Raw genomic sequence first — 25,480 nt, 5'->3', positions numbered from 1 at the left:
TCAGCATATACTACAGATAAGAGCTTGATTTATCCTTTTGTTATTGTTTAGACCAGGAATCAGCGAATCACGAGCCCCAACACGACCAGCTTCCTGTTTTTATACTGCCCACAGTCAAAAAATAGTTTTTACATTTAAAAATACAGTAAAATTTATTTACAAATGTAAAAATCATTCTTATGTTTTAGGCCATACAAAAATTACAAAAACAGTTTTGCAGACTTAAGAAAATGATGAAGAAAATGTTAATAATACAGATTGAACTTAAAAAATGTATTGGGTGAACTTTTTTATGACGAGCTAGTTATTAAACAATTATCTGATGTTTCCTTTAATTGCTATAAAATTACTAGGAAATTGGAATTACAGGGAATATTCAGATCTGTAAGGAATATAGTAACCTCCCTAATCTGTTAAATGAAGAAACCCTAAGGGGTTCAAAACCTCCAGGTCCCCCTGTCATAGTAAGACCTGCCATAACAAGTCTCCTTTTCCTGACGACAGGGAGCTTGAATAGAAACTAGCCACCAATCCTCAGGCGTTCCTCCCTTCCCCCAATGAGTCAGCACCAGCCCCTAACCATGACCTTTATCCCAGGTCCAACCGTGTTGTTCTTTGACCTCAAAGCCTGGCCCTATTTCACCCAGCTGCGTTGGGGGCCTAACTATATCTGCCCCATGTCCATCATTCCTGACCACCCCTTTGTTTTGTGAGTATCTCCCCTCAATAAAGCTTGCTTGCTTTACTCTCTCTCTGTCCTCTCCCGTCCTGTGCTGGGTTTTTGTCTGGTGGTCCTTGGCATCCCAGTAAAACCAGTTGTCTCCTTAGAAGTATCGGCTGTCACCCAGCATTGTGAATAAACATCTCAGCAGCCACACCTGTATTATGTCTTTGACTTAGGGAACGTAGAATGCAAGGGACGAATCTGACTCTGTGCTCCTACGGCAGCTGCCTCCTCTTCTTCCTCACACCAGGACTGTGACTAGGGCTCCTGCCCCCAAATGAATGTCCTTTGGGCTTTCCCCACTACTAACAGAAGTGGCAGATAAGGGAGACTGTTCCCTGTGCTAGACCTTGGTACCCCAAGCTTCCCTAAGTATTTATTAAGACAAAATCTAATCCACTTTTTCCATTTTCAACTTACTTACAATCTCTCCATTCCTCAGTAATTTCCCAGGCCATCACCCTTGTAGTGGTCCTACTTTCCTTCTTTCTTATTCTTGACTCCTTGGTAAACCAGTTCAACTCTATATTATCTTCTATTTAAGAGTAGAGGAAATCCTCTCTTCTTGAATCCCTCGTCCCCTTGTCATATGGCCTTGACTCCTTGACAATTCCAATCCTGGGTTACTCAAACCAAGTGCCTCCTTTGCTTTTTTTCGAGTGCTGCTAAACCAGAGAACTAAAGGAACTCATAAAACGATGCTTATTTGGTCATTACAAATTCATGGAATTTAATCTAAATTGGGCCTCATTCTAACAAGGCAGCTAAGGAAGGGTGGCACACAAACTTCATTGAGTTACTGTTAATGGAGAAGTTCATTAAGGAATTTTTATGGATAGTTCCTGAGGCATAATTAGGACAGTGAAGTTTACAATTCCAGAGTTCTGAGTTTCCACAAGCATGTGACTTTTCCTCATTCATGTGCTTCCCTGCCAGGATTCTGAAAGTGCATGCCCACTCTTCCTTACAGATATTGAGTACATTGGTGGGATAGCAAGAATGAGTAGACTGCATTTAATGTGTAAGTTATGTGTAGACTGTAATGTATTTATTATTTTTGCATTTGTCTTGTATGAGTCTCTGTTATTATTATTGCTTTCATCTTATTGTGAAGTAAATTGTAATATTTATGATCTAACGTGCCATCATAGTGAGTGACTGATGTGTGTAAATGGAAAACCATCAGTTAGGATTTGAGGATTGTAGTGGTGAGTAGGTAAAGTATATTTCACCACAAGAGGGTTAACAAGACACAGAGTTGGAGTGTAGGCATGTGATGGTGGTCCTTTTCTAGGAACCTAGACCTGCCAGTGTGAGGGATACCTTGTTTAGATGTTATACTGAAAAGCATGGCTCGGGAAGCAGTACCATCAGAAGGGAGCGAGGTCTCAGTAAGTGCCAGAAGTTAGGGAGTATCAATATGTATGGTGAGGTTCTGTAGTATGAGGATGGGAGTTGGGCAGGAGAGAAAGAGCCAGAAAGAGCCATAAGTCAGAAAGAAAGGAGTAGTGGCCAAAGTAAATAGCAAAGGCTCAGAGGAAGCAGGGGAGGAGTATAAAGGAGAAACATGAATGCAGAGTCAGGTTAGAATGAAAAATGAGATGATGGGCTAGAAGAAGGCAGAGAGTTGTGGGAACAACCACATGAGACCACTGATGGAAAGGAGAGGCCCTACTAATTTACTGATAGTGGGGAAACTCCCTAAAAGAACTGAATGTTGCCCAGACAATAGAACATGAGCTATAGATGTATGGAAGGGGGAAGCTAGTTATCTCTCTGGGGTCCTGCAAGGTGAACCCCTTAGGGGGTACTTGGGGGAAAAGCAGCAGAGGGATAATGTCCCCAAGGAAGGCAAATAACACTCTGAATGTTGTTCTTTGGTCCACTGTTGTTAATTATCCTCCTAGGTTTTAAAAGAGGACCAAAATGTTTTCTTGACTCTTGGGATTGTGGTTTGACATGATGGTGTGAGATCCAATCTGGGTGTGTTTATAACTGAGGAGAGAACACCAAGGTACAAGGTCTAGGACAACCACAGTGAAGCTTAATAAGTGTTTGTTGAAATTAATAATGTTGTTGGGTTTGTTTTTTGGGTTTTGTTAGATTCGAATGAAGTAGGTAAAACAGAATGGAGAGGGGTGTGTGTGTGTGTGTGTGTGTGTGTGTGTGTGTGTGTGTGTGTGAGAGAGAGAGAGAGAGAGAGAGAGAGAGAGACAGAGAGAGACAGAGAGAGAAAGGAGAGAGTCTTCCTGACTCCAGGTCTGGCACTCAATCCACTGTGCTACCCAGTTGCCCTGCCTTAAGTAATTACCCTACAAGTGTTATTCTTTATAGATTGTAGTGTTCCTTGGTTAACAACCGTATAAGATCATTGGAAGAACTTTGGCTTTAAAGAGATAAGTTTTTGCACTTCCTGTTAAGATGGCAACGTGAAAAGTTACCAAGGAGCGCTGCTCTTCCATACACACCTCAGCAATTATGTGAAAAGGACCCCAGAGAGAGTAATAATAAAGAAAACTGAAGGGAAATAAAAGCAATCTTCTCCATCTAGTCCAGAACTGCACAAAAAGATGGCCAGAAGCTAGCTGGAGGTTTGGAAAGGGAAGCTAATGGGAGTATAGGTCAAACTGGTATGAAGCTTAAAAGTTCGGGGAAGGGGTTGTGACATGGCAGACAACCCAACTTCTGGTAAACAGGGCAGAAGCCAGCAGGTGCTCTAAATTAGGACACTCTGGGGAGGGTCCCAAGCCAGTAGAAGGGTCAGCAAGTGAGGTCAGAAGGTTGCATCCAGCCCTGGCTAGTGAGAACAGAAACAGGAGACTGAGCATGCTCCTATGGGGCATTGCACAGGGAGACAGGGTCTGCTTATATAATCCCTGGAGCCTGGGAATTATAGCATGAGGAAAAACCAACTCAACTTCTGATCATCTGTGAAGGAGCCTTGGAAGAGGTCTAGGACTGTCACGATCCCATGTCATTCTATTGGACTCTGTCAGGGCTACAGTAGGTGACAAAAATAATTCCTGGTTGGAGACAGCTCAAGAAGACAAAGATGAGCCACGCCCAGGGTCTCTAGTCGAGAATCAAAAGACTGAGACAGAAGCCCAGGGGTTATGGTAGAGGATGGGGCCTCATCCTAGCCACTCCATCCAGAATGGCCACAGCAATACCATTTAGACAGAGGTAAAGAGAACAAACACAGCCTGCCCAAACCATGTGAGAGTCCCAGAGGGGCAGAGTCTGGCCCTGGCACAAAGTCCCACACTATGAACTGAGGCTGAAAATATGAGTAAGCAGAAGAAAATACTGAACACGAAAATACAGAAATATTATGGCTCAAGAGGAGCCCAAGAGGTAAGAGCGACTCGACATCATCTACCAGCAGAACCTCAGAGAAAAGAAAAAAAAATAAGAGGTGAGAATGAAGAGAACTTCATTCTCAATGAATTCTCAATGAAGGACCAGATTTCCAAATATCCTTCAAAGTACTCATCATCAAAACTGTTTGACACTAGTTAAAATATAAAAAGTTGACAAAGTAAAGATTCATCAGTTGAAGAATGGGTTAACAAATTGTGGTACATGAATATAATGGAATATTACTATGTTGTGAGAAATGATGAATACATAGAAGATGGAAAAAAAGACTTACATGAACTGAGGCAGAATGAAGCAAGCAGAGCAAACAAAAAATATGCAACGTAAATGGAAAGAACGACAAATGCAAAATCATTGAAAGTGAATGTTGCAAAATAACAAAGAAAACAAGCATGTTGAGAGGATCATAGGAGATAATACAGACAATTTTGATTGCATAAAATTGAAGTTTTTGCATGAACAAAATCAATGCAGTTAGAATTAGACAGGAAACATTTAATTGGGAAAACTCTTTGCAGCAAATTTATTTAGTAAAGATCTGATATCCAAGATATATAAGGAATTAATACAACTATACCAGAGGAAAAGTAATTTTTTTAGGCAATTGGGGTTAAGTGACTTGCCCAGGGTCACACAGCTAGTAAGTGTCAAGTGTTTGGTCTGAGGCCGCATTTGAACTCAGGTCCTCCTGACTTCAGGGCCAGTGCTCTATCCACTGCGCCACCCAGCTGCCCCAAAAAGCAATTTCTTAATAGATAAACTGTCAAACAATATGAATGGGCAGGTCCTAAAAGAAGAAATCCAAACTACCAATAACCATGTGAAAAAATGCTCCAAATTACATGTAATAAGAGAAAAGCAAATTAAAATAATGTCTATCTCATGCCCATTAGATTGGCAAGGATAGCAAAAAAGGAAAACAATAGCTGCTGGAGGGACTGTGGGAAGTCATGTATTTTTTAATAGTATTTTATTTTGCCCCCCGATTACATGTAAAAACTTTTTTAACATTTGTTTTATTTTTCAGTTTACTCATAGCACTTAACATTTTTTTAAAAAATTTTGAGCTCTAAATTATTTTCCTCTTTCCCTTCCCTCCCCCTTCCTGAAAGGGTAATTTGAAATAGGATATACTTGCGCAATCATGCAAAACATAGTTTCATATTAGTCATGTTGTGAAAGAAAACACAGACCAAAAAACCCACAAAAAAATAAAGTGAAAAATAGTATGCTTCTATCTGCATTCAGAATCTATCAGTTCTTTTTTTGGGAGGTAGATAGCATTTTTTATCATGAGTCCTTTGGAATTGTCTTGGATCATTGTATTGCTGAGAACAGCAAAGCCATTCACAGTTGGTCACCGCACAATATTGCTGTTACTGTGTACAATATTTTCTGATTCTGCTCACTTCACTCTGCATCTGTTCATGTAAGTTTTTCCAGTTTTTTTCTGAAATCATCCTTCCCATCATTTCTTTTTTTCTCTCTTTTTTTTTTTTTCAGCCAAAGACAAGGTTTATTAGAATATCCATTATATTGGGCAGACTCTTAACAAATCTAAGCATTGGCTAGATTTTAAGAGTCTGAGCAGTGGCTAGATTATAAGAATCTGAGCAGTGCAAGAGAAGCATGAAAAGGTAAACAGGAAAGAGAAATCTTAAGGGACTTATTAAAGTTGAACTGTTTACATTCCTACATGGAAAGATGATATTTGTAACTCATGAGACCTTTGTCAGTATTAGGGTAGTCGGAGGAAAAAAAATATATGTATAGAGAGATAGATAGATGGCACATGGTGAGTTGAAGATGAAAGGGTGATATCTAAAAAATAAAATTAAGTGGTGAGAGGATTATACTGGGAGAAGGAGAAAGGGAGGGGTAGAATGGGGTAAATTATCTCACATAAAACAGACAGTTACAGTGGAGGGGAAGTGGGGGAAGGGGAGAGGAAATGAATGAATCTTATTATCCATGGATTTGGCTTAAGGAGGGAATAACACACACTCATCTGGGTATGGAAATTTATTTTGCCCTATAGGAAAATAGGGGGAAAGGGGATAAGACAGGGGGGATGATAGAAGGGAGGGCAGATTTGGGGAGGGTTTAATCAGAAGCAAACACTTCTGAAGAGGGACAGGGTTAAAAGACAGAATAGAATAAATGGGGGGTAGGATAGGATGAAGGGAAATATAGTTAGTTTTTTTACAACATGACTACTATGGAAGTATTTTGCATGACTACACATGTATAACCTGTATCGAGTTGCTTGCCATCTCAATGAGGGTGGGTGGGGAGGGAGGAAGGGAGAGAATTTGGAACCCAAAGCTTTAAAAACAAATGTTAAAAATTGTTTTTACATGCAACTGGGAAATAAGATATACAGGCAATGGGGTATAGAAATCTATCCTGCCCTACAGGAAAATAGAAGGGGAAGGGGATAAGAGAAGGGGGGGTGATAGAACAGAGGGCAGATTAGGGGAAGGGGTATTCAGAATGCACACCATCTTGGGGTGGGAGGAGGGATGATATGGGGAGAAAATTTGAAAAAAAAGAATCTGAGCAGTGGCTAGATTATAAGAATCTGAGCCCCACAACTTGTTCAGCCATTCCCCAATTGATGGACAGCCCTTCAATTTCCAATTCTTTGCCACTACAGAAAGACTTGCTATAAATATTTCTGTACAAATAGATCCTTCCTTCCCCCCACCCCTTTCTTATCCCTTTGGGATTCAGACCTAATAGTGGTATTGCTGGATCAAACACTTTGGGCATAATTCCAAATTGAAATTCAGAATAGTTGGACCAGTTCACAATTCCAGTAACAGTCATTAGTGTCCCAATTATCCCACATCCCCTCCCACTTTTGTAATATTCCTTTCCTATCATATTAGCCAATCTGGTAGGTGTGAAGTGGTACCTCAGAGTTGCTTTACTTTGCATTTCTCTAATCAGAAGTTCTCCAATCAAAATCAAGAGCATTTTTTCATATGACTATAGATAGCTTTGTTTTGTTTACTTGGAAACTGCCTGTTCATATCCTTTGACCATTTATCAACTGGGAAATTACTTGTATTCTTATAAATTTGACTCAGTTTTCTCTATATCTGAGAAATGAGGCCTTTATCAGAGACATTGGCTGTAAAAATTGTTTCCCAGCTTTCTGCTTTCCTTCTAATATTGGTTGCATTGGTTTTATTTGTGCAAAAGCTTTTAAATTTAATATAATCAAAATGATCTATTTTACATCTTCTAATGCTCTCTATCTCTTGTTTGGTCAAAAATTCTTCTCTTCTCCATGGATCGGACAAGTAAACTATTCTTTGCTCTTCTAATTTACTCATGGCATCCCCTTAATCACATATCCATTTTGACCTTATCTTAGTATATGGTATGAGATGTTGGTCTATACCTAGTTTCTGCTGTACTGTTTTCCAGTTTTCCCAGTAGTTTTTGTCAAATAGTAAGTTCTTGTCTCTAAAGCTTGGGTCTTTGTGTTTAACAAACACTAGATTACTATGGTCATTTCCTATTGTGTATTGTGTACTTAATCTATTCCACTGACCCACCACTCTATTTCTTAGCCAGTACCGGATAGTTTCGATGATTACCTCTTTATAATACAGTTTGAGTTCGGGTACTGCTACACCACGTTCCTTTACATTTCTTTTTCATTAATTTCCTTAACATCCTTTATCTTTTGTTCTTCCATATGAATTTTGCTATTATTTTTATCTAGATCTACAAAATAATTATTTGGTGGAAGTCATGTATGTTTATGTACAACAGTACATGGTAAAACTGTGAATTAGTCCAACCACTCTGGAAAGCATTTTGGAACTGTAACCCCCAAATCACTAAATTACACATACCTTTTGGCCAAGTGATAACATTTCTTTTTTTTTCCTTTTTTTTCAAGTGATAACATTTCTAAGCTTAGACACTAGAGACTGAAGAGGGAAAAGACATATATGCCAAATAATAGTTATGAAGGCATTATTTTTTTTGTAGCAAAGAACTAGAAAGAGAAGTGCCCATCAAACGGGGAATGGTTGAACAAATCATGGTATATAAAAGGAATAAAATATTGCACTTCAAGAAACAAGAAATGTGACAAATTCAGAAAAATCTGGGAGGATTTGTATGAACTGTTGCAGAATGAAGTAAGCAGATCAATTTATGCTAAAACATCATAAAGGAAAAGAACCATGAAAGTTTAAGAACTAGGATAAACATAATGACTAATCATCACCAGAAGACTGGTGATGAATCATGCTTCCCACTTCTTGCCAGAGAGATGATGAACTAGAGGTGCAGAATAAGACATACATTTGCAGACATGGCCAATGTATGGACATGGATTTTGTTGCTACTTATTTGTTACCAGGAAAGACTTTTTTTGGGGAGGGGAAGAACCTAGAGGAGGAGTAAGGGAACAGTGATAATGATACTACAAAAAGAAAAAAATGATAGAAAAGAGTGTCAGTGAAATCATTAAAAAATAAACATAAGAGGGCAGAAGGAAGTTGAGGTGACAGACAAGCAGACCAGTGTTGGAACTAACATATTAAATTTGAAATATTAAAAATAGGGGCAGCTAGGTGGCGCAGTGGATAGAGTACTGGCCCTGGATTCAGGAGGACCTGAGTTCAAATGTGGCCTTAGACACATAACATTTACTAGCTGTGTGACCCTGGGCAAGTCACTTAACTCCATTGCCTCGCCAAAAAAAAAAAATTAAGAATACAGACTATCCCAATGTATATATAGTAGATGTTTGTAGTATCATATAATCTTATTTTTCGGTATTTCTTTGTATCAGGAAATGTTCATATTTGTTAATGATGTTTTACCAAGTTCATAATAACAAAAAAGAAAAAAATTTAAGATATTTAAAAGATAAGTTTTATCTTAAGAAGCAGCCAGAAACCATTGAAAGTAAGGCAGAATTTCCCAAATGCCTCTTCCCTTCTCCCTATTCTCTTCTGGGCCCACTTCATTGTCCATCAGCAATGTGTCTAAAATATAGGGAATGATGGACCACTTCCATGGGCTGGCTGCTAAGCTGTATGTTATAGTCTGGCCAGTAGCCATTCTTTTTTTTTTAACATTTTCTTTTTTATTCTGAATTTAATCATTAATACAAACATTCAGACATATAAAGAACAAAAATTATTATATATTAAACGGTGAGCTGTTTATTTTAGAAGAAGTAGCTATTTAAATTTAATAAGTCAGTAACAAAATGTTCCAGTTCCCTGTCACATTCTGAACCTTTTTGTTTTCTCTTGTCTATTGTTATACTGATGTGCTTTTATTTTTTATTTTATATCACTGTCATTTCACACTAACTCATCCAGGCCCTCTACCCTCTAACATCATCATCTTCCTCCTCAACTCCTGCCCCTCTGCCCTAGAGCAAGGCTTCTTAAGCTTTTTTCACTCTCAATTCCTTTAGCGCTTCTTAAGCTATGGGGTCGCTACCCACAATTTAAGAAGTGCTGCTAGAACTCCCCCTTGTAACAAATAAGTACAGTTAAGCAAAACAAATTATCGAGTTGGCTGGCTCTGAAAATGACTATCTCATTTCACATCCTTAGCTCATCATTTCTCTGCCAAGAAGTGGGAAGCATTTCAGCATTAGTCAGCTGAAGTCACGAGTAGTCACTGCACTAATCAGGATTGTGAAATCTTTCAAAGCCGTTTTCCTTTTACATTATTGGGGTCATGGTATAAATTGTTTACCTGGTTCTGCTTATGTTGCTATACATCAGTTCATACAGGTTTTCCCTAGTTTCTCTGAATTCTTTGCATCTGTCAGTTCTTATGAAACAGTAATATTCCATCATTTTCATATACCATTAACCATTCCATAATTTATGGTCCCTCACTTTGTTTCCACTTCCTTACTACAAGGGAAAGTGTTCTTATACAAATTTTTATACATATGGGTCCTTTTGCTCTGTGTTTGATCAGAGGGAAATGAAGTACATAACTAGTAGTGATATTTCAGGGTCAAAGGGTATGTATAGTTTAGTGACTTTTGGGGTATAATTTCAAATTATTTTCCAGAATCCTTGGTTCAATTCACAACTCCACCAACAGTGTATCAGTGTGCCTTTCCTTCCACAGCCCCTCCGCTGTGATGGTGGACGTCCTTTAACCACTTACTTTTTTCCTGTAAGGCGTAGTTAGGTTAAAATATTTTGATTATTATTAATGTCATTCAGAAGACTCTGCAATGATCTGGAACTTTATGCAATCAACATAATGTCATCTACAAACAGGAACATCTGGAGGACTTTCACATTTAGGAAGATTCTCTATAAAATTTGACAGTGGCAGTATAGATTAGAAGAGGAAGGAAGTGGATTTGGGAGGATAGACTGGCAACCTTTTGCAATAGTCCAGAGAGAAGGTAATGGAGTTCTGAACTGGGTTGGTAGCCATGCAAATGGAAAGGACAACTGGATTTGAGAGATATTCTGGAGGTAAAATTGACAGGACTTGGCAACTGATGTTTTGAACTAGATAAAAATCAATAGATTTCCACCTAGAAATGCATACGGTATTCATGGACATAATTTCTTCCCTTCCCTTCCTCTTTTCATTCTAAAAGTGGAAGAATGAAGGGGGAATTTAATGAGCATCCAAATTCTGGTCATCATTAGCTTCAACAGCTTCCATATAATCTTTATGATTCCCATCTGCATCTGTCAAATGCAGAGTTATAAAACAGTCAGTGGAAGTTTCTTCCAGTTCACAGAGATTGATGTAAGTGAAGCTGCATGTGTTTGTGAGAGGGACAAAGAAAGGAAGGAAGGAATTTTCACATAATTAAAATAGGTGAATATGCTGTATTTAACATAACTTTTCCTTTCAAGTTTCAAGTCTGGTATTTTAATAGCTTTGGTCCAGGAGAAGGATCAGATAGCTCTAGCTCAATGTTGATGTTTCTGTAGAGGTGTGGAGATGCATTGGGAGACCCCTAATCCTATTCTCCCACAGAAAGGGAGATAGAAAGAAGGCAGAGATAACAAGTGGGGGTGATTAGAGGCATCTGGGTCAGGGCAGAGAAGTGAGAGCTGAATAGCTCTCCTCTCTTCCCATGTCAGCCAGTGGAAGGCAAGAAGCCAGATGCTATTTTAATCTAATCCTTTGTTTTCTCTGGCAAGGACAAAGAGCATTCTGCCCAGAGAAACCTCTGTTGGTACTATTGTTACTGTTTCAATGCAGGAAAAATAGTTAGTGAGGCAAAATTATATGAGGAAAACAATTTTTCTAATTTTCTTCTTGAAATAGGAACAGTAAACAAGCAAACACATATAATGCCAAGCTCTATCAAGATTAGCTGTCTGCTCTGATAAAGACTTCATTCCTCAAACATATAGAAAACTGAGTCTAATTTATAGAAACAAGAGCCATTCCTCAATTGATAAATGGTCAAGGGATATGAACAGGCAGTTTTCAGACAAAGTAATCAAAGCAATCTATAGTCATATGAAAAAAAAGTTCTAAAGCACTATTAATGAGAGAAATGCAAATTAAAACAACTCTGAGCTACTGCCTCACACCTGTCAGATTGGCTAATATGACAGAAAAGGAAAATGAAAAATGTTGGAGGGGATGTGGGAAAATTAAAACATTAATGTGCTATTGGTGAAGTTGTATATTGATTCAACCATTCTGGAGAGCAATTCTGAACAATGCCTACAGGGCTATAAAACAATGCATACCCTCTGACCAAGCAATACTACTACTAGGTTTTAAAGTTTTAAAAACACATGTTTAAAAAAATGTTTTCACATGCTACTGGGAAATAAGAAATACAGGAAACAGGGTACAGAAGTCTGTCCTGCCCTACAGGAAAATAGAAGGGGAAAGGGAGAGGACAGACTAGGGGAAGGGATATTCAGAATGCATGCCATCTTGGGGTGGGGGGAGGGGTGAGATGGGGTAAAAATTTGGAACTCAAAATCTTGTGGAAGTAAATATTGAAAAGTAAAAATAAATAAATTTATAAAAAAATTTAAAAAAATTAACTACCCAGAAAAAAAAATACTACTACTAGGTTTGTATCCCAAAGAGACAAAAAACAAAAAAGAAAAGAACCTATGTGTACAAAAATATTTATAGCAGCTCTTTTAGTGGTGACAAAGAATTGGAAATTGAGGGGATGTCCATCATTTGGGGAATGGCTGAACAAATTGTTGTATATGATTATGATGGAATACTATTGTGCTTTAAGAAATGATGAGTAGGATGCTTTCAGAAAGACCTGGGAAGACTTACATGAATTGATGCAAAGTGAAACAAGCAGAACCAGGAGAACATTGTACAAAGTAACAGCAGTATTGTATGATGATCTACTACGAGTAACTTAGCTTTTCTCAGCAATACAATGATCCAAGACAATGCTGTAGGACTTCTGATGAAAGATGCTATCCATCTCCAGAGAAAGAACTAGTAGAGCCTGAATACAGATCAAAGATACTTTTTCTCTGCTTTACTTTTCTTGGGGTTTTTTGTCTGTGTTTTCTTTCAAAGAATGACTTACATGGAAATGTGTTTTGCATGACTACACATGTATTACCTATGTCAAATTGCTTGCCTTCTCAATGAAGGGAGAGAGGAAAGAGGGAGAGGATTTGGAATTCAAATTATGGAAAAAAAAGAATGTTAAAATTGTTTTTACATGTAATTGGGAAAAATAAAATAGTAAATATGATAAAAAAAAAGATTAGCTGACTGACCTCCAAAATTAACCATCAAAGATGCTTAAGAATTTGAGCCACAACCATAGGAGAAAAGATGTTTCCTAATATGAATTAGAGAAGAGGGTAGTAAATGTGTCCTAAAAGTGGGGGACTGCCCCTTCTCTACCAGGACTTCTTTTCTATTTCTTTTTTTTTTCTGGTTGGGAAATGGAGGTTAAGTGACTTGCCCAGGGTCACACAACTAGTAAGTGTTCTGTGTCTGAGGCCAGTTTTGTTCTTTTCTATTTCTTAAAGCAACAACAACAACAACACTGATCTAAATCCTGTGGCCTCTGACACAAGATCCACGATGGGATGGGGGTTGGAACTTTCTTTAAAAAATGAGCTGGTGCTCCTCAAAGTTTTGCTCAATGGTCTAGATTCTTGGTTTCCCTACCTCAAGTCTCCTCACTCTAGTCCATCCTCCACTTTGCTGTCAAACTGACCTTAAAATACAGGTCTGACTGTATCATCCCCCATCCAATAAATTCCAGTGCCTCCCTTTACCCTCAGGGTCAGTGATAAAATCTGACTTTTAAAGCCTGTTATAACCTGTCCCCTTCCTCTCTTCCAGTCTGTTTTATACCTCATTCACCCCCAGGTACCCTGGAATCCAGGGATATGGCCTCCTTACTGTTCCTCGCACAGGACACTCCCTTTCCCAACTCTGGGCACTTTCACATGGGCTGTCCCTTCCTGCCTGGGATCCTCTCCACACTCATCTCTCTTTTCTGGCCCCCCTTGGCTTCCTTCAGGTCCCAGGTAAAATCCCACCTTCTTCAAGAAGGCTTTCCCATTCCTTCTCAACGCCCATGTCTTCTCTCTGAGATCACCTCCAATTTACCCTGTACATATCTTACCTGTGCACAGTTGTTTGCATGTTGTCTTCCTCCAGTTAGACTGTGAGCTCTGAGGGCAGGGACTGTTTTTGCCTTTCTTAGATCTTCAGAACTTAGCATACTGCCTGGCACATAGGGGAAATGAGGTGGCACAGTGAACGGAGCGTTGGATTTGGAGTTAGGAAAACCTGAGTTCAAAGCCAGCTTTAGACACTAAGTCATTTAACTTACGTCAGCCTCAGTTTCCTCCCTTGTAAAGTGAGGATAACAACAGCATATACCTCACAGGGTTAGTTTGAGGATAAAATGAGATAATATTTGCAAAGCGCTTTGCAAAATTTTAAGTGCTATACGATAGCCATTCTTTTAGTAGGTGCTTAATAAATGCTTTTTCAGCTTCTTGGCCAAATGATATTTGACATTTTACTTTTTATAAGAACAATAGCCAAAAATGAGACTGAAAGCCTTATGTAATGGAAAGAACATTGAATTAGGAGCAAAGAACCCTGGATTTTAAATAATTCTGGTTCTATCACTGATTAGATTAGGATAGTTGAGCTTGCTTTTACGGGGAAAAAAGTTCTATTTGTGGATGTTGTTTTTATATCAGGGTCATTTCCCTTTAAAACGCTCCTCCCTGTCCCCTGTGCACATGCACATACACACATTGGAACTTCCCTTTTAACAACAACAACATTTAAGCAAAACCAGTGTTTGCAGGGACTCTACCTGACAGCTATGCCTCAGCTGATCTATGAGGAGACTTCTGGCTCTAACATTCTATGACTTTCAAGCCTTGGGCAAGTTACTCCACCTTGCTGAGTCTTTGTTTCCTCATCTGTAAATTGAAGATAATACAAGGCATAGTGGATAGAGAACTCATCTTAGAGTCAGAAAGAGCTGAGTTCAAGGCCTACTTCTGACACATACTGACTGCAAGAACCTGGACCAGTCACAGGACCATACGTTGCAGAACCATCTGTTGATTCACACATGAGTCTGCCCTGCAGAGGAACACCCTCCCTCTTCTTCTCTGCCTCTCTAAATCTCACCTACTCTTCAAAGCCTGCCTCAGATTCTTCCACAAAGCTTTCCCTGATCAAATACTTCAACCTACCATAATCTCTCTTCATAGGGGCTTATAGGATCTTCCTGTCGGAAGGGACTCAGCAGGTATATCTAGTCCAGCCTTGATACTTGCCAGCCTCGATACTTGACACCCACTATAGCAGTGACAATAAGTGGCCATTCGGCCTCCATCGGAGTGTATCCAGAGACAAGGAACTTCACTACATATTGAAACTGCCTGTTCTTATTTCCTCAGGCCTCTAAGATAAAATGTAAACCCTTCTATTTTTCATTTAAATCCCTCCCTCCGATCTGGCTATAGGCCTAAGCTTAGGGAGTTTAGGGAGTTCTATACACCAGTGGAATAATAGATCTCAATATAAACAAATAAATCCCCTTTACTGCATGGGGTTATAGAGAAAACACTTTCTAAATTCTAGCACTATAGAAATATCATCGGTGCAGAGGGGTCTATGATCTTGAGCAAGTCACTTCCCCTTTCCAGGTTTCTGTCTCCTTGTCTGTAAAATGAAGGGGTTAGACTAAATAATCTAAAACCATTCTTCCAGTACATAATCTTATGATTCTTTGATGTGGCACTAGGCACTTCCCTTCTCTGACGGGCGGGGAGGTATGGATTAGAGGATCTCTGATGTCTCTTTCAGTACTAGCATTCATTTCTAAGGAGCTGGATGTGATATCTCCAATACAATAAAGATATATAGCCCAAGACAACAGTTTTAAACCTAAAGCTGAGTTAGCTTGGGTTTCCTTGATTTTTGGATACCTGAACACCCTGTCCCTTCTCTGCAGTTAGAACGATAGCCTGACCAGCATTATGCCAACATTTTGCCTGCTTAAGTGGGTCATAATGAATGTGTGATGGGAAATTATAATGTTCAGTTTATTCTTCAGCTTTTTAGAACAAGGCTAATTTGATATCCAAGCTAATTCGTAACTCAGCATTCTGAGTAGCACGTCAGACAGCCCAGCCGGCTAAATGCTGCTCACAAAGTCACAAATCCTTTGTGTGCTCAGTAAGTATTTATTGTTTAAATGACAAGTACAGTGCAAGCAAACCTTAGGTACGCCAGCTGAGCCAACACTCAACCTTGTCAGCTTAGCCCAAGTGCTGGACAGTTCATATACTCAGGCTGAGAAATGGGGGTTGAATAAACACCCAGTCTCTACCTTCCCCTTCCCTTTTGCCCTTTGGAACCCCATTCCATTTTGTTGTTAAACTGTTCTTTGTATCAGATCTGTGGAATCAATCAATAAACATTTTTTTCTCTTTGCAAATTTTTGTTTATTTTTAAAACAATTAAATTTTGTGAAGTGTCCAAATAAACTAAAAAGTACAATCCCTTCAATGTGATATTTTGCACATCCTACAAATCTGCTAAACACTGATGAAAGAAAATTTACTAACACTCCAAATTTCTCCAGGTACTATATTTTATCCATACTGTGTTATATTGTAAGTATTGCTCCTTCTGATTCCAAACGTTCAGTTAATTTCATTATCCACGCCTGTGTATAGTTGAAGCTTCAGGTGATGTGGAAAGCAAAAAAAGTATGGAATGCTTCACAAATTTGCGTGTCATTCTTGCACAGGGGCCATGCTAATCTTCTCTGTATCATTCCAATTCTAGTATATGTGCTGCCGAAGTGAGCACTCAATAAACATTTATTAAGGGCCTAATATGTGCCAGGCACTATGCCAAGCTCTGGGGATATAAAAAGAGGCAAAAGATAGTTCCTGCTCTCAAGACGCTTACAGTCTAATGGGGGAAGATAACATGCAAACAAATATATACAAAGCAAACTATGCACAGGATAAATAGGAAATGCTCCGAAGAGGGAAAGCACTGGAGGGCCTGGGGAAGGCTTCTTGTAAGAAGGTATATTTTAGTTGGGACTCAAAGGAAGCCAGGGAGGTCAGTAGTTGGAACGGAGGAAGGAGAGCATTCCAGACATGGGAGAGAGCCAGAAATAATGACAAGAGCCAAGAGATGGTGCGTCTTATCAGTGGAAAGGCCAGGAGATCAGTGTCACTGAATCAAAGCATATGGGTTAGGGAGTGAGGTGTAAGCAGATTGGAAAGGTAGGAGGGGACTAAGTTATGAAGAGCTTTGAATGACAAATAGAGCATTTTGTATTTACTCCTGGAGGCAATAGGGAGCCACTGGAGTTTATTGAGTGGGGAGGGAAGGGTTGACATTTTAGGAAACACAGTGGCTGAACAGAGAATGGATTAGGTTGGGAAGACACTTGAAGCAGGCAGACCCACCAACATGCTACTGCAGTAATCAAGGCATGAGGTGATGAGGGCCTGCAATAGAGTGGTAGTAGTGTCAGAGGAGAGAAGAATGTGTATTTGAGAGATGTTGCTGAGGTGAAATCGACAGGCCTTAGCAACAGATCAGATATGGGATATGAGAGATAATGAGGAATCTAGGATGACTCCTACGTTTCAAGCCTGAAGGACTGGGAAAATAGTGTTGTCCTCTACAGTAATAGGGAAAGTACAAGGTGAGAAGGGTTTGGGGGAAAGAGAATGAGTTCTGTTTTGGACATACTGAATTGAAGGTGTCTATCGGGTATCCAGTTCAAAATGTCTGAAAGGCAGTTGGAGCTATGAGATTAGAGGTGTGCAGAGAGACCGAGGCAGGAAAAGTAGATTTGAGAATCATCAGAATAGAGATGGTAATTAAATCCATGGGAGCTAATGAGATTACCAAGTGAAGTGGTATAGAAGGAGAAGGGAAGAGGACCCAGGACAGAACCCTGTGGACACCTATAGTCAGAGGGCATGATCTGGAGGAGGATTCAGCAAAGGAGACAGAGAAGGAGCGGGCAGATAAGCAGGAGGAAAACCGGGAGAGAGTGATAGCCTGAATGAGTTAAATCTTGAAAGAAGCCTGGGAAAACAAGAGATGGGTGAGAAGGGAAAGGATCCCAGCCCTGAGGGAGAGTGAGTGAAAAGGCAGGATGATGGGACATAGAGCATCCTGTTTGAAAACCAGAAAGAAGGCCAGGAGAGCTGATCACAGAATAGGTGGAGGGCAGTAAATTGTAAGAAGAGAGGGATCCGCTTGCGAAGGACTTTAAAAGTCAAGATCGCAGGTCCAGAACAACATCAAAAAATCCCAAAGACTACATGCTCAGGTCCCACAAAAATTTCTGATGGCCACCCAGACAATCTTTTATAATGTATGTTGGCTGCTATGACTAACAATGCTCCTATTTCTCCCACTACTTCCATCTTCCACAAGGAAAAAGAAAATCAGGGCTTCTTTCATCTCCCTCCTTGTGGTTATAGGTCCCCTGAATTTATGAAATATTTATTAATCACCTACTATAAGGAAGGCACTGTCCTGGATGCTGGTACACTGCACTCATGCGTGCTTGACAAATCAATAAGGTTTTCTGCCTGAGTCCAGCGGTCATTCCTCAATAGAACATCAAAGTTTAGTTCTCCATTCAGTTAAATTCAACAAAATTTATGGAGTACCTACTAAGTTCTGGCCTAGATCCTTAGGGGTAAAAAGATGAATAAAATATAGGCCAGTCTTCCCTCATAGACCTTATAATCTAGAGGAGAGGAAATGACATATTCACAAATAAATATAAGGCTCACAGCCCTCACCTTAGCAGTAAGGCATTTCTTTCTTTCTTTTTTCCATGTTAAACATATTTCTTTCTTTCTTTCTTTCTTTTTTGTGAGGCAATTGGGGTTAAGTAACTTGCCCCGAGTTAAGTGTCAAGTGTTTAAAGCTAAATTTGAACTCCAGTCTTCCTGACTCCAGAGCCAGTTCTCTATCCACTGCACCACCCAGCTGCCCCCTTAAACATATTTCCTCATTAGTCATGTTGTGAAAGAAGAAACAGAACAGAAGGGAAAAACTACACATGCAAAAAAAGTGAAAATAGTATGCTTCGATCTACATTCAGACTCCATAGCTTTTTCCACCACGAGTATTTCAGAATTGCCTTGGATTATTGTATTGCTGAGAAGAGTTAAGTCTATCACAGCTGCTCATCACACAGTGTTGCTGTTACTGTGTACGATGTCCTCCTGGTTCTGCTCACTTCACTCAGAATCAGTTCATGTAAGTCTTTCCAGGATTTTCTGAAGTCTGCCTGCTCATCATTTCTTATAGAACATTAGTATTCCATTACATTCATATGCCACAACCTGTTCAGCCATTTCCCAGTTGATGGGCATCCCCTCAATTTCCAAATCTTTGCCACCACAAAAAGAGCAGCTATATTTTTAGCATGTGTGGGTCTTTTCCCCTTTTTTATGACCTCTTTGGGATACAGACCTAGTAGCGGTATTGCTGGGTCAAAGGGTTTGATTGCCCTTTGGGCATAATTCCAAATTGCTCTCCAGAATAGTTGGATCAGTTCACTAGTCCACCAAGAACGCAAGCAATAAGGCATTTCAAGAAATGTTGTGGGTCCACTCCCACAGGGGCAATCTGTGTTGAATGGTGGGTAGGAATTTAACTGTGGGAGATGGGGTGGGGGAGAAAAGAAGTGGAACTCTTTCCATTCTAGACTAAGGGAACAGCAGGGCCAAATACCTAGAGTCAGAAAAGTGCAGGATCCATCTAGGAAATGGTAAATAAACTGGTTTGTCTTGAGTGCGGGGCACATAACATTAGATAAAGCTAGAAATGTATAATGCATCCACATAGAGTCTCACAAGATGCTTTGCATATAAGGTATTTAAGGACCATTGAATGAATGTATTCAATTGAATTCAACAGCTATTTATTAAGCACTTACAGTATGAAGAGCACTATACTAAGCCTGTAGGAGATACTAGGTATGCATAATAATATCCAATAAAGTATTTTACATAAATTATCTCATTTTATCTTTCCAAAAATCCTGGGAAGTAGGTGCTATTATTATCCCCATTTTACAGATAAGGAAACTGAGGCTGAGAGATCAAGTGACTTGCCAAGGATCACACAGCTGGTAAGTGTCTGAGGCAGGACTTTTCCAGACTCCAGTCCAGGGCTCTAAACACTGCACCCCAGATGCCATCAGGAAGCTTATGGCCACATATCTGAATAGCTGTCATACAAAAATAATACAGAAAGGGGGGAGCTAGGTGGTGCAGTGGATAGAGTACCAGCCCTGGATTCAGGAGGACCTGAGTTCAAATCCGGCCTCAGACAGATAACACTTACTAGCTGTGTGACCCTGGGCAAGTCACTTAACCCCATTGCCTAAAACAAAACAAAAAAAATACAGAATGAGTGAATGAGAAGTACAAAGTGCTGAGTGACATTTGAGGTGGAAAAAGGAAAAAGGTTTTGGAAGGGAAGAAAGACGGCTTCGGGTAGGAATTCAATAGACAGAGAAAAGGAGTAGAGAGTATTATAGGTATAGGGAACAATTTGAGCAAAAGTACAGAAGTGAGACTTTTCCCAAACACAGAAAAATGAGGAAATCAAAATATGATTAGCAAGATAGGAAGACCAGCTTCTGGAGGGTCTTGATTGCCAAGATGAGGAGTTTAAACTTTATTCAACAAGGAGCCACTGAAAGCTTTTGAGCATGAGGGGCACAACTAAATGCATAAAGAAGATAAGTCTGGGGGCAGCTAGGTGGCACAGTAGTTAGAGCTCTGGCCTTGGAGTCAGGGGAACCTGAGTTCAAATCAGGCCTCAGACACCTGACACTTACTAGCTGTGTGTCCCTGGGCAAGTCACTTAACCTTGACTGCCTCATCAAAAAGCAAAAGAAGAAGAAGAAGAGGAAGAAGAAGAGGAAGAAGTAGAAGAGGAAGAAGAAGAGGAAGAGGAAGAGAAAGAAGAAGAAGAAGAAGAAGAAGAAGAAGAAGAAGAAGAAGAAGAAGAAGAAGAAGAAGAAGAAGAAGAAGAAGAAGAAGAAGAAGAAGAAGAAGAAGAAGAAAAGTCTGGCAGCAGATGAATATTATTTGGGGAGAAGGCAGAGGAAGGAGATGGGAAAACCTATTTAGGAGGCAAAGTTAGAGAATGGGGTGGGTAAAAGGATTCCCAGACACTAGGGATGAAATAAGCAAAGATATTAAGCCAGAAGAGCACAATGCAGGACCTGCTTATGGAACAGCAACTCAATTTCGTTGGCTTGAGCGTACAGTACAATAACAATCTGGGCAGAGCTATAACTAGACATTTTTAGTCCTGGGACAAATATCACAAACTGGGTCCAGGACAAGTGGCACAAAGTACATCCTCACTTGGATAGGTGGGAAGCAGGGTTCATGCTAGCCCACTAGGTGGAAGTTTCCTTTTTAACTTATCATTCTTGCTAACTAGATGCTAAGTTCTGTTGATTCTACACTGCTAAAGTGTGGTGCTGTCAGCACCCACTAAATTTGGTACTTCCCAAATTCAGCACCCTGGAAAAAATCTCTGGTTGCCTCATCCTAGTTAAAGTGCTGTATCTGGACTGGTGTTAATGTTTCCATAGTGGTACTTAAGTCCTCAAATCTGAAAGATTGAACAGCAAGAAATGCAGAAAGCTTGCAAAGACAGTTTCCAGAATGGGTCTGGAAATGGGAGATTCAGATTCAGATACAGTCATCTGTCCCTTGTAATGACTGACTCTTTTCAATGCTTCATTTTGCACTAGTTGTCAACAGTACTGCCAAGAAGGCAAACACAATTGCCTAGATAGATAAACAAAGAACAATGGAGGCATTAAACAATCAGCCAGAGAGATTGTGAAAGAACTTTGTGTGGCTGGGACCAAAAGGGACCACTTGGATCTCAGAGAGGAACCTCATCTTGAGGTGCAGTGGAAGGATCCCTGTATTCTGAGTCAGAGGCACTAAGTTCAAACTCTGCTTATGCTACTTATTTTTGGGACCTTAGGCGAATTACTTCCTTTCCCCGGGTCTAAATTTCTCTATCTATAAAATAAGGACATTGGATTATGTGGCCTTCAGAGTCCCTTTCAGCTCTAAATACCACAATCTAGAAAAGTTGGGGCTTTGTGAGACAAGAAGGGTGTATCAGGGAAGTCTGCCTTCAGATCAAAAGACCAACAGGGTAACACAAGCAAGCATGGTGGTGGAAAGAGCAAGTCAATCAAATTCCTCCTACAATGTGTGGGTAGTTGAAAATTTACTCATATATACTATACAGTACTTTCACACAAATCTCATTTATCCTGATACTTGGACATCTTTTTTTTTTTTTGGGCAATTGGGGTTAAGTGACTTGCCCAGGGTCACACAACTAGTAAGTGTCAAGTGTTTGGTCTGAGGCCAAATTTGAACTCAGGTCCTCCCAACTTCAGGGCCGGTGATCTATCCACCGCACCACCTAGCTGCCCCTGGACATCTCTTTAGAGAAGGAAAGCACATCTTCATTCATTAAAGTTCTGGCTAATGACTTATCACAGCGCTGAATATGGCCGTAGATTCTTGAAGGTAAGTTATAGTAGGCTCTGCCAAGCTAGACCTGATTGAGTGCAATCCCCACAGAAGATTGTGTCTGTTGTCTGAGGCTCAGCCTAGGGAAGTTCAAAGAGCCTCTTCACCAAAATGGCTTCAAGATGATGAATTTTTTAGCCACAGCAGTTCCCAAAGACTCTGATTCCTGACTCCAAGTGCTTTCACTGATTGGTCCCCATGCCTCAGCTCCACCCTTGGCTTTCTTTCCTGGTTTCCTTCAAGCTTCAGCTCAAATCCCACCTTCCTCAAGAAGTCTCTCTCAGGCCTCCATGATCTTGGTGCCTTCCCTCTGAGACTCCCCCCAATTTATCCAATTTCTTGTTTGTACATCATTACTTGTCTGTCATCTCTCTCACTAGATTGTGATCTCCTTGAGGGCAAGGACTATTTTTTGCCTTTCTTTGTAGCCTCACAGCTTAGCACACGGTTTCTGGCACATAGTGGGATTTTAATAAATACTAGTTGAGTAACTAATTGGCTCCTTAAGTTTAGAGGGGCCATGTTTGCATTAAGTAGGAGACCATCTACACTTATGAACCTATAGACCTTTGAAATATTGAACAATCATCTTCTTAGACAAGTCAAAAAATGAGGAGCCAAGTCCATCTAGAAAACTCTTTAAAGGAATCTGTATGACGGTTGTATCTAAATGGACTATTGGAAAGAATGCTGGATTTACTATCAGGAAGGCCTAAATTTAAATCTCACCTCTAATTCTTACTAGCTGTGTGATCATGGGCAAATCATTTAATTTATCTGAGTCTCCAAGGAGATAATGAATGTAGAGCACTTTGTAGACTTTCAAATGCTCTATAAATGTCAGTTATAATTATGATGACTATTATCTGATTATTACACGTAAGCTCCATGTGATGCTCTAAGATCATGAGTAATAGAATAACATGTTCTCGGAAGGATCAGAATTGCAGGTGGCCAATTGGCAATGGAAAGATGACTGAACTGAACCAATTGTGATATATGAATGTAATGAAATATTATTGCAGAAATGACAAATTGGAAGAACTCAGAGCAACTTAGGGAGATGAGTATGAATTGATGCAGAGGGATAGGAATAGGACCAGGACAATTTATAGGATGACTGAAGTAACGTAGAGGAAAGCAACTTTGAAAGACTTTAGAGCTCTGATCAATGCAGTGACCAGTGAAGACTCTGGAGGACTTAGGATGAAGCATGCCTCCTACCTCTTGGCAGAGAATTGATGAGCTAGAGATGCAGAAGGAGACATACATTTTCAGACAGAACAAATGTGTGTTACTTTGTTTTGTTGGACTATACTTAATTTGTTACCAGGAGAGGATCTATTGGGGTAGGAGTTAGTCATTAGGTAATAACAGGGATGCAAAAAAAAAAAGAGAGAGAGAGAGAAAGAAAAGTACATCAAAAAACATTAAAATACATAGAATACATTAAAAACAAAAAGCTCAGAAGGGAACACAAATGGAGCATTTTTTACTACCTCATTAAATTTAATATACACTTTAAAAAACACTGCATATGACAGAGGTGCATAATTTCACATACAATCCTCTTAAATATTTGTTGATGATTAAGTTCACAGTAAAAAAGAAAAAAATGAAAAATAAATGAAAGAATGAATATATCCTAAAAGAAAAGAAGGAAAGATACGTGGTGAATATTAGCAGGTTAAAGCAAGTTATAAATGTTGACTTGCGTGTAAGAAGGGGCATAAAAGACATTATTAAGGGCATGAATGTAGTCTCTGTTCAAAGCCATCCAGTGAGGAAGAATCCACTACATCCTGAGACAGCCTACTCACCTTTGGCCAGCTTCATTAGGGGAACGGACTAAGTATAAGTATCTGCTATGTGCCAGGTACTGTGTGAAGTGCTTTTCAAATATCTCAATTGATCCTCACAATAACCTTGGAAGGTAGATGCTATTATTATCCCCATTTTACAGTTAAGTAAATTGAAGTCAAATGACTTACTCAGGGTCACACAGCTAGTAAGTGTCTCAGGCTGAATTTGAACTCATCTTCCTGACTCTATTCACTGCACCACCTAGCTGCTTCTATCAGGAAGTTTTTCCTTATATCACTTTAGGAGTTAGTCGCTTAGGTGCATACTTATGAGTCCAAATTAAGTTTGCAGTATTTCTGCCCTTGGAAAAGTAGTTATTAAAAATATGACAGTCTCATGATTATGCTCCCACTTAGAGGGCAAAAACTAACAATGGGCTGAAGCGGACAGGGTGAGGAGGATCCCAGCCCTGAACTAGGCAACTCTACTCTCTCCTGTGTGACTCCCAGAGCTCTCCCACGCTCTTGTAATACCACCAACCAAAGACATAAGAGAATGCAAAGGACAGGGTCGGCCACAGCTGGTTATGAGAAATAAGACTGGTTCAGCCAGTTGGAGTCTTTCACAAAACCAAAGGACATGATTGGAAAAAAGGTAAAGGACCTATATAGTTTCCATGTCCTTTTTTCTTCAGACACCAGAATGAGTACCAATGATTAAAAACAAACAAAACAAAACAAAAGTCTAATACCTTTTCATAGTTTTTACTTCTTGGAGATTCCCTTGCAGGCTTTGAGGAAGGCCACTGAATGCATCATTGCCACTGACCATGGCTCTGTAAGTTGAGGGAAAGCCCTGCCACCTCCCTCCTCTCCATGTGTCTTCTTGATCAAGAGATCCTTAAAAACTCCTGCCGTAGGGGGGAAAACCACACTCTCCAAACATGATACTATATTAGCTTCTTCTCTTCTACAGTGGGAAGAAATACAATTTCCAGGGTCTTTAGTGACTCAGATCTCCTTTTAAGTCAGTCAGTCCAAGTCTTGTCAGAAGGACTACTAACACTTAAATTAAGCTTAAACCTTCCTCTCCACAACTTCCACTAAATGTTCCTCATTCTACCCAAGGATACCTTTCAACTCCAACTTAATTCTGTAATTCTTTGAAGGGAGGGAAATAGGCATTTATAGAGAACCACTATGTGCTAAGCACCTTTTTTTCCCTAACCAAATATTATCTCACCTGATACAACAACCCAGGGAGGTAAGTGTTATTATGATCCCCATTTTACAGTTGAGAAAACTAAGGCAAACAAGGGTTAAGTGACTTGCCTAGGGTCACACAGCTAGTATGCTTTGGATTTGAACATAGGTCAGACTGACTCCAGATCTAGCACTCTATATCTTCTACAAATGATTTTTATAATGCATCTGCTATGATTCATTTTATGGAGGTATTATATTTTATATTTCATGTT

The 25,480-nt window shown here is 39.7% G+C and overlaps 1 long non-coding RNA gene and 1 other non-coding gene across 2 annotated transcripts in view; both read right to left on the bottom strand.

Annotated features, from left to right (window-relative positions):
- The window catches only part of LOC110197335 (uncharacterized), a 158,092-nt gene that overhangs the window by 39,022 nt on the left and 93,590 nt on the right, over positions 1-25,480 (bottom strand). The gene's annotated exons all lie outside the window — the stretch shown is intronic.
- Positions 16,332-16,438, bottom strand: LOC144456104 (U6 spliceosomal RNA). Its single transcript, XR_013485005.1, has one exon. It is a non-coding gene; the product is annotated as a U6 spliceosomal RNA (small nuclear RNA).

Source organism: Phascolarctos cinereus, unplaced genomic scaffold, assembly GCF_003287225.1.
Source record: "Phascolarctos cinereus isolate Bilbo 61053 unplaced genomic scaffold, phaCin_HiC Scaffold_2;HRSCAF=192, whole genome shotgun sequence".
Taxonomy (NCBI): Eukaryota; Metazoa; Chordata; class Mammalia; order Diprotodontia; family Phascolarctidae; genus Phascolarctos; species Phascolarctos cinereus.
The sequence above is the reverse complement of the archived record's forward strand: the minus strand, read 5'-3'. Positions and strand labels throughout refer to the sequence as shown.